This window comes from Gavialis gangeticus, unplaced genomic scaffold (assembly GCF_001723915.1).
Source record: "Gavialis gangeticus isolate Ggan-Ray unplaced genomic scaffold, GavGan_comp1, whole genome shotgun sequence".
NCBI lineage: Eukaryota > Metazoa > Chordata > Crocodylia > Gavialidae > Gavialis > Gavialis gangeticus.
The window spans coordinates 4,042,185-4,051,214 of record NW_017729002.1 but is presented as its reverse complement, the minus strand read 5'-3'; the positions used below and the strand labels follow the sequence as shown (position 1 = coordinate 4,051,214).

Sequence of the window (9,030 nt, the reverse complement as noted above, 5' to 3'; positions counted from 1 at the left end):
CCCAAGACTGGGAGGATCAATGAGAACACCACCTGTGCCCCCAACCCTTTAAGCCCCTCTCCCAAATCCCTGTAGTGCTTCATAACCCAGCTGGGAGCGCTCCGAGCCATGTCATTTGTGCCCCCATGGATGAGGAACATAGGGTAGTGGTCACTGTGCTGGAGGAGTTCAGGGATCTTCTCCACAATGTCTCAGATCTGAGCTCCTGGGAAGCAACAGACTTCCTGGTCTAAGGGGTCGGGGCGGCAGATTGCCCCCTCAGTCCCCCTCCGGATGGAGTCTCCCGTGACAAACACTTTGCATTTTGTCTTAGGGAGAGCGGGAGTGGTAGCTACAGTAGAGCCTGTGTTGCCTGCAGGAGCTGGCCACTTAGCAGGCTCTGCTGGGGCTGCAAGAGGTTCATATCTGTTGCAAAGCTCCAGTGGGGCAGGGGCCTTGGTGCAGCGGGTCTTGGGGCCCTTGTCCACGTTGGTCCAACCCCTGGACTGGAAAGCATGGGAGGTCCTCGAGTCCTCCCCAGTCGTGGAAGGCGACCATGGTTGACCCTCCACCTCCTGAGGAGAAGGGCCTGGCAGTAGGAGTCGATCTTCTGCTCACAGTCCCTGATGGCACGCAGTCTCTGGACTGTGGCCTGGAGTTCCTCCAGCTGGTGCGCCAGAGACCCCAATAGGGAGCAGACCTCACAAGGGGAGGTGGCCATGCTCCCTGGCCCCAGAGCCTGAAAAGGTGTCAGGCAGCCCCTGGAGCCGAGAGCCAGGGACTCTGTCTGTGTGGAGCCCAGAACCATGGGCTCCGTCTGGGTGGAGGCCTCTGAGGTGCCGGGGGGGGAGGGGTGTGCAGACCCTGAGAGGACCCAAGGGGTACGGTGCATGTCCCTCTGCGGCACGCTGCTAGTAGGCCAGCTGCGGCTGGGACTGTCTACCTTGGGGGGCTCACAGGCAGGGCCTCAGGCCCTCCTGCACAAACTCCACGCTAACTCACATGCCAGGCCCAAAAGCATGCCTGTTTGCATGGCCTGTTCACAAGGCTCTGGTCACATGGCTCCCTGGGGGGCTGGGCGAAGTAGGAGCCGAGGGGTGTGACCCTCCTCAGCCCACTCCCAGCTGTCTAGGTCCCTCCCTCCACAGGCCCCAGCTTACCTGCAGGCAGGCCAGAGCTCATCGGGAGTCCTGGGGTCTCTGCTGGGGTCCCTAGGCTCATGGGGGTGCAGCGGGCTTACATCCATGCATCTCACACCACAGCCAAGACAGGAATGAGGTTTCTGCCATTGCCGGGCCCTTTTTAAACTGCATGCATGCGCAGAAGGGCTGGCCGGTACCTCACTGTTCTTGGGCAGCTAAGGGGAGTCCCTCCCCTCCACTGAGGGAAGGAACAGGTGGGTAATCCCCCCCACAACCTGGCTCACACACCAGCAGCTGGGTAGCGTGGCTCTCTGGAGGGCTGGGCCAAGTAGGAGCCGGGGAAATGTGACCCTCCTTGGCCCACTCAGCCCACTCCCAACTGTCTAGGTCCCTCCCTCCATGGGCCCCTGCTTACCCATGGACAGGCCAAGGCTCATCAGGGGTCCTGGGGTCTCTGCTGGGGTCCCTAGGCTCATAGGGGCACAGCAGGCTTACACCTGCATATCTCGCACCAGAGCCAGGACAGGAATGACCCAAACGTCTATGAATCTATGAAAAAAGGGAGGAATAGCTGTGTCACATCCTCAGTACTCTGTCCATAAGATATTATTGCATCATTTACAATTTTGTCCCAAACTATATACATGCCAAAGTTTCACTTTTCATAAAGATCTCCTCATGGGTATATCCCAGTGCATCTGCAGCCATAAGAATGCATGGACCACTAGAAATCAGTTCCATCTCAGATAAGATACTTAGCTATCATTTAGCAAAAAGAAAAAAAGTATGTAGTTAGAAATATTGTCTGGCTCTAAAGCTTTTAAGGGGGAAAGGAAGCAGACAATAGATGATAGATGTGATTACCAGCTGTAAGCCCACAAAAATGTAAAGCAAATATCATCTTACTTACCACAGTACTCAGTCAGGAGTCCTAGTCAGCAGCTCTGCAGTGAATAGCTATGGTGATGAAATACATTTATGTGAAGATTTGATATTGGTTTCCTAAATGTTATGATTAAAATGTTTGTTCCGCCTCCTTTCTTATACTTAGCTTTCAAATACTGCTCTCTTGGCACTAGCACATACTCACATTTTACATCTAGCTAAAAACAAAGCAAAGCCAAAACAACAACCTATCAGATTTGGTAATTTAAGGCAACAATATATGAAGAATGGAAATGTCTCTTCAAATAGTTCCTCTGCAGTGACTATCAGGCTTGTCATTTGAAATTTTTGAGATTCGCATTAGTGATTGCAATGGCTTCAGCATATTTATCTTGAATTGTACAGGAAACATGATCAGACAGAGCCAAAATATCTGTACAGCCAGCAGGAAAGTCAAAAGTAACTCAGCTTTGGCTGGAGGCAGGCAATCTAGAGTTCTGTGGAACCACTGTGGTGCCCCAAAGAGCATCATCCCAGAATTTTTGTGGTATCTGTGGTAGCAGCTTCCTTCCTTATATCTCAGATTACCTGCTTGATCTGCACAGTCAAACAGCTGCATCATCCTACTCCCGCTGCACTTAAAAATTCAAGTGGGAGATTTCATCACCTTTCTAGGTAATCTGTTCCAGTGGTTAGTGACTTTTATGCTTAGAAAGTTCTAATATTTGACCTAAATCTCCCTTAGCACAATTTAACCCTATTACTTCTTATCCCATGTAGACATAGTACAGTTGACCACTATAGCCTTTTAATAACCATTTTTAAACTTGAAGTCTATGACCAAATCTCCTCTTGTTCTTCTCCCCTCCAGGCTAACTAATCCCAGTTGTTCCAACTTTTCTGCATGTGTTATATCTTGAGAGTTCCAAGAACATTTGTTGTTCTCTCCTCTCGACTCTTTCCAATTAGTCCATGTCCTCCTTGCAGTGTGATGCCCAGACCTGGAGACAGTACTCCAAATGAGGCCTCGCTAGTGCTGAATAGAGTGGAAGAATCCCCTCCTCTTAACTGAACACAGCACTCCAATTAATACATATCCTACAATATTAGAACCAGGCCTTCATCTAAATCTTTGGTTTAAGGACTGTCTCATATGTCCTGCAAGTCCCAAATGAATACCAAATAAGAAACTGACACGGAAGATTTGTAGAACTAGTATGTAATCTCAGATAGCTGCCAGTTTTTAAACACTGAGCCAGGTAAATAAGATTAAGTTAACGTGCAGGTCTTAATTTTTCTCTTTAATAAATTGTTTAAATGCAATTTTGATTTTAATTTGGCTGGTGATTTGTGGGGGATACAGATGGCTTCTGGAAGGAATCTGCCCCATGGATGGAGAGAGAACAGACTGGTTGGTTCATGCCTTAGAACGCAGTATCTTTAAGAGGTGAACTGACAGGGCAGGCTACTTATCCTAAACCAGTACAGGCACAGATGAAGGGGGAGTTTTTACTTTCTATTTTTAGAGGAGCTGACAGATGGTTAGCTGCTTTTATTGCAGGTCAGGTCACTCAAGTGGCTCAAATGGATATGCTCCCTCTAGGGCAATGGGTAGCAGCCTCAGTTTTCAGAGTCCACAGTTTCTTCTCAATACTGCTATAAGGAAAATAGTTGATTCAGCCCTGGATCACTGCAAGTATTTCAAGGGCTAAGAAACGTCACGAAAAGCAAGTGGTGGAACAGTACGGGAAAAATCATGTATGTAATTCCAGGCTACATTTAATATGAAAAGCCTCAAAACAGAGTTACTGTAGCAAAAGTAACTGCCCTCATTATTTTCAAAGATAGCTGCAAAGTCTATGTTCATGTTCTGTAGTGTAATAATATTCATGTCCAGATTTCTACCATAATATCTATTTTTAGAGGATTTTTTAAAACTTGTCTGTAAAGGTTCATCTCAGACTCAGAGTTGTAATCTTATGTTGGTGTTACTTATTATGCACTTGGGCATTTTTGTTTTAATCCATTTTCACATGAGTTCAGATAGGTGCAAGTTACATGAGCTTTATGGATAGGGCAGGATATAAATCTAATAACCAAACAAGCAAAAAGCTCTGAGATGATATTAAAAGCAACATCATCTGAAGGAGAGAGGAAGATAAGCTATACAGAAGGGGTTGGAATGGAAGAGCAGGGTACAGAAAAATGGGCCAGAGCAACCCTATTGTAGAAGACCTGCTGTGGGCTATAGCTAACAGAAGAGGATCCCACTGGCAGTTAAACCCCTGAGACCCCAGGGAAATAGTGTGCTACAGGTGTCCCAGTTTTGCCCACAAAGGATCCCAGTCGAGGCACCTGGACTCCAGCTTGGGCCAGCACAAGGGACCAGGCTGCCAGAACAAGCCTGGGGTCAAAGTTAAGGTGAGGGGTACCATCATCCCGGGGTGCTCACAGTCAATGATACAGACAGAGCTCTTCCAGCCCCACATGGGGAACCCGGAGAGTCCGGTGAGCATGGTTGGCATCCATGGGGTCTCGTATACCTATGAGTGCCGGCGAGTCTGGCTCATGGTACTGGGCCACACTTAAGAGATTGCTGTGGGATTGGCCAAGACCCTTCCCTGCCCCATGCTCCTAGGGGTTGACTGGCCCCATCTGGAAGAGGTGGTCACCCGGTGGTCACACTTCTAGCAAAGAAGGGGGGTGAATGGGAGAACAACCCGGGAGCGGCTTGCTTTGGGACCTCAGAGGAGGAAGAAGAAGAGAACCTGGACATGGAACAAATCATAGGGGATGGATAGTTCTGGGAGGAACAGCAACAAGAACCCCTGTTCCAGAATATCTGGCAATCCCAACTGGCCAAGAACGTATTGTGAAGATATCTACATACTGGAGATATTGTTGGCAGGTTTTGCGTGTCTTATCATGGCATGGCCTGTATCCATTCATCAGTGAGTTTTGGGCTGTAGGAAGTTGGCTTCTGGTGATGAGGTTAGCAAGGTTCAGTGCTTGTTTGAATTTACAAGGCTATAGATGTCCTCAGCAGTTAGCTGGTGGTCCTCTTCATTTTTGAGTGATGTGTAGGGAGGCTGAATAAGAAACTTTATGGATCAAACATTAAGAATATACTTCACCTCTAGTGCCCCAATATTAACTGGAAATGATGAAGCAGCAAAAGTAATTTAATGAGATTGAAGGTGATGAGTTACTGGCACATCTATTTGGTGAGTATCACTATTTTTTACTAAAATGTTGTACCATCTAGATATCCCAGATGGACTTGAGACCCCCGTGTGGCTTTCACACTTTGGCCCGCATAGCTAACTCCTAAACCAGCCTTGCCTGTGGCTCTGTCCCACAAAGGAGCTTGACTGCATTTTATTTTTCTAGTTAATGAAGTGCAGCCATTACATCCAACAGTTACAGTCAGTATGAATTCAGCCCATGACCATATAATTTGAAAACAGCCTCCATTAGCTCTTTGATACCACAAGCCTTAAAAAGTCAAGTGAATTGCCTTGAAATATAGTATAAATTCATCTGTGTTGTGCTTCAGTGAAAGGAAGATTTTAATAATCAAGGCTACCATGTGGCTCTTTTATAGTGTGTTTGTGGAAGGCTCTCAGTCTTCTTCACAAGCATTGTGTTCAAATGACTCCATGAACCAGACATAGCCATTATCCTCCCAATTTTACGAAAAGGAGAATTGAGGCATGAAGACACTGAGGCACTTGCCCAAAATTAAACTGCATATCAGTGACAGAGATGCACTCTGGTGTTGTGGCACGTGAAGCATGTAGCATAAGTCTGACTGCTGATCCTAACCATCAAGAGCTCTGCTATCTCACAGCCTCCAGGGACAGATCACTGGCTGCTGGTAGGCTCCCCATCAAGCCCTTCTTTGTTGTTCCTCATATTTCCCCTCTCCCAGATGTTCCCAAACTTTCTGGATATGCGACCCCAGTCCTAGGTTTACAACCATGTCATGTGGTACAAGCCTGATTTTTCCAACCGCATTTCAGGACTCATTTGGGACTGTGAGCTCTACTTTGGGAACCACTGCTCTGTTTTTTCAGAGTAGGCCACAAATGTCCTTCCTCCAGCCTCACTCTAGCCAGAAACTTCAGGGCAGGCCCCAGCACCTTCTCATACTCCTAGCCTCTTCCTTCCTCCCACCTCCAGCAGCACAGTCCCCTTCAGGGTTGAAAAGCTGGCAACCTTGTTCCTGTAGACAAATCTGGGCTTGCAAGACTGATGTCACTGCAAATGGCAGCAGGACGGAGCTGCAAGTGTCAATGGATTCCATAGAGCCACTTACTATGCTGTTCGGGTTTCAATCACTGGGAACAGACCCAGCCCAAGGAGTAGCCATTCAGCGCCACGACCCACACTCTGGCGTAGTATTCAGTGAAGTTTTCGGTTTCACGTGTGAGGTTACAAAAGGGCTGTGAGATGTTCCGGCGCTCGATTTTGTCAAGCCATTTTTTCTCCACATACCTTAGAGAAGACACAGTGAATGCTTTCAATCCACCATATATAGTTCCTAAATATTTAAGAACTGAGTTTAATAAGAATGAGTGCACCCTGCCTCACAGTGTGCCTGTGAAGTGTCATTTCCACCTCTGCCAGTATACAGATGGAGAAACTGAGGCACAGAAACGAAATGACTCACCCCAAAGTCAGTAGCCAATCCAGGACCCAGATGACATAGATTCCAGACTTAAAGTGGTTTTTAACCATCTCTTAATGAATCAGTATGCACATTTGAGACACATGTGCATACTGATTAAAAGTCCTTTTTTCAGGTTCTGATGAGAGTCAGTAACTTTTCTTATATCTTCTACCTACAGTGGTGCCTTTTGCCTTTACAAATCATCAATAACGCAAAGGCAACAGTAAATATAAGTAGCTCATATACTCTATGGAGGCAAAGGTATTGAACTATGCAGTGTTTTTCAAATTGAATACTTCATTCACCAAAAACTGCAGTTGTATTACACTGAAACTCTTTGCTATTGGTGCCGACTTGGGCCAAGAGTTAAAAAAAAAAGAAAATAAATGTCTGCAGCAAGTAAGGTGCTTTTTAAAAACAGGTTGCTTCCACGTTTTTTAAACAAAACAATTTGGCATTTCATTTACAATATTTCCAGATTCACTTTAGCTCAATTTAATTTTAAAAAGAGAGCTAAAAACACCTGAACAAAAAGATTCTTTTATCTGCACCAAAACAATATTTTCTTGGTTTTCATTTCAGTGAGACAAGCTAGAAAAAATGTTTCAGATTGATCTGCAAATAAATGTATTTTTTTTAACTGTTTGTGTTTCCAAAAACAGAAAACCCTCATTGTTCCCTTAGCCATACAATGACCTTGAGCATGTACAGGTTTCACTGGATGTTTCCAGCCTGCCCAGGACACAGCTGGGACCCAAATATATGCCCACAAGCATAAGCGGCAGGTTTGCTAGGTTCTGGTAATCCATGCAGAAGCTGGGTGAGCTGATGAGAGCTGGGCAGTCCTGATCCCAGCTGGAAGTGAAGCCAAGTTTCTGGATATTGCTGAAATCATGCTTTTGCCAAGGTTTTCCAACTGTCTCCCCTCCTGAAACAATGTTTTACTTGTTACAGTCCATTCTTCATCTCTGTAGCTCAAATCACTTGTTAAATGCAGGCCACTAGTATTATTTGCATTTTACCAATAAGGTAACTGAGATACAAAGAGAAAGGACACAGGTGAGTGGCAGAACAGGGACTGGGATTGAAACTCTGGCAGCTAGCTCCCAGCCCATTGCCCATGTCAGCTGGGCCATACTTTTGTCTCCAGAGCAGCTTAGCGACTTTTCTTAACATAAGGTCACCTTCCAGCTGAGATGAACTCCAAGACCCTGTTCTTTTGCTTGGGTTCTGTTCCAAATAACCATTTTGGCAGCAGTAAAGCAAGCAGCAATTAGCAGCCAAGCTGCTTTTCTAGCTCAGCCCTTTTTTCTCAGAAAGCACTGGTCTCACAGCGTATTCAAACAAATCACTCAGGAAGACACAAACCCTACATACTGTTTATACTAGACATTGTACACCATGCCTGGAGGTATCTTGCCTTCAGTTTCCCACTTGAGGATGTTCTAACTAGAGATGAGCTGAGGATCAGGGGTTTAGCTCTGAATTGCCATTAGGCCAGGGTTGAGGCCAGTGAACTTCCCTTGCTGAGAGAAGCATGTCTATAATGCTGAATAAAGCATGATTATATAGACAGTGTTACGCAGGAATCACTGAGCAGCCTGAAAATGGACTCTGGCCTGGGAGTGTCTGTATGAAGGCACATAATTCCCTACCCATGTGTATTCTGGTGACTTAACTGGGCTCAGAGATTTCTCCAGCCTAGGCTTTGCAGCCATGGAAGTCAGTTAACCCTAGTGAACGTGCTCAGAAAAGTTGGCTCTGCCTCCACCCATCAACCGAGAATAATGCTGGCATGAGCCTCTAGGCTTTGAACAGCGCTCAGAGACAAAAGTTTCCATGCATTTTGGCTCCCGTCTTGTGGTTACCCTCATGCAAACACACAACGCAAAGTTTTCCCTCAGCTTATTTGTTCAGCCTGAGATTTTGGCATGCAGTCAGTTTTGCTGATCCTGGCCCTCGTGTTTGTCTGTCTTCCTCAGAGATGCATTATAGGCCTGTGTGAAGCGGCTAGTATTCACTTCAAATTCGGATTTGGCCAATTCAGGCGACAGTGATTTGAGTTGCTGTCCCAAACTGATTGAGCTGAAAAGTAACCTGTTTAAATTCGCTGATGACACCAAAATCTGGGGGGAGGTGAGCACGCTAGCAGGGAGTGAGAGATTGCAGAGGGATCTGGATAGGTTACAGGGGTGGGCTAACAGGAACAGGATGCGTTTTAACACGGACAAGTGCAGGGTGCTGCACTTGGGCAGTAGGAACCAGCAGCACACTTATACAATGGGGAACTCCTTACTCGAGAGCACGGAGGCAGAAAGGGATCTTGGAGTCATTATTGACTCCAAGATGAAC

At 46.3% G+C, this 9,030-nt stretch overlaps 1 long non-coding RNA gene across 1 annotated transcript in view; it reads right to left on the bottom strand.

Annotated features, from left to right (window-relative positions):
* Positions 1 to 3,648: 3,648 nt before the first annotated feature.
* LOC109290727 overlaps positions 3,649 to 9,030 on the bottom strand; it is a 22,567-nt gene continuing 17,185 nt past the window's right edge. Inside the window, exons 2-3 of the long non-coding RNA XR_002095664.1 lie at positions 6,518 to 6,525; positions 3,649 to 3,659 (exon numbers count right to left, since the gene is read on the bottom strand). This is a non-coding gene — a long non-coding RNA (uncharacterized LOC109290727). The remainder of the gene's footprint in view (positions 3,660 to 6,517; positions 6,526 to 9,030) is intronic.